The sequence below is a fragment of the Odocoileus virginianus genome, chromosome 3, assembly GCF_023699985.2.
Source record: "Odocoileus virginianus isolate 20LAN1187 ecotype Illinois chromosome 3, Ovbor_1.2, whole genome shotgun sequence".
NCBI lineage: Eukaryota > Metazoa > Chordata > Mammalia > Artiodactyla > Cervidae > Odocoileus > Odocoileus virginianus.
The window spans coordinates 20031625-20032427 of NC_069676.1; the positions used below are offsets into that span (position 1 = coordinate 20031625).

Genomic DNA, 803 nt, shown 5'->3' on the forward strand with positions numbered 1-803 from the left:
GACTCTTCACTACCCCATGCTCTGTAGTCCACCAGGCTCCTCTGTCCCTGGAATTCTCCAGGCAAGAATACTGGAGTGGGTTGCCATTTCCTTCTCCAGGGGATCTTCCCAACCCAGAGATCGAACCCAGGTCTCCTGCATTGCAGGCGGATTCTTTACCATCTGAGCCACCAGGGAAGCCCAGATCAGCTGTATGTATAGATATATCCCCTCTCTCTTGAACCTCCCACCCACCTCCATCCCACACCTCTAGGTCACCCCCAAAAATACAGAACACTTCACAAATTTGCAAGTCATCCTTATGCAGGGGCCATGCTAGTCTTCTCTATATCATTCCAATTTTAGTATGTGTGCTACTGAAGAGACCACTGATATGCAGTTATCTAGATAGAGACTTTTAGAAAGTCACTATCATTCTTATGATTTTTGGACCAGAATGTATATTCAGAATTTATATATATGTGTTTAATACCTCTATTAATCCAGGTTTATTAATTATTAATAATAGACAAATTCTCTGTATCTTTGTCTGCTTGATCTGTTAAAGATTGAAAAGCATATGGTAAGGTATCCATTATGGTAGTAGCTTTACTCTTTTTTTTATTACCTTTCTTTATCCCTGGTTATTTTAGTTATAATTTTGTAAGTTTTCAGCCCAGAAACACTTACGAATGTCTTTCTTTTGGACTATCAAGCAAGACAACCCTCTGATTTAATTTAGTTGTTTTTTTTTCCTATGATAACTTCTAATTTCTTCTTGTTTCTTGTATTTTTGCCCATCTCTTTATTTTTAATCTGTTTTC

At 38.0% G+C, this 803-nt stretch overlaps 1 non-coding gene across 1 annotated transcript; it reads right to left on the reverse strand.

Moving 5' to 3' along the window:
* Positions 1-262: 262 nt before the first annotated feature.
* LOC139034514 (U6 spliceosomal RNA) lies at positions 263-369 on the reverse strand. The gene has a single exon (XR_011487060.1). It is a non-coding gene; the product is annotated as a U6 spliceosomal RNA (small nuclear RNA).
* Positions 370-803: the final 434 nt, after the last annotated feature.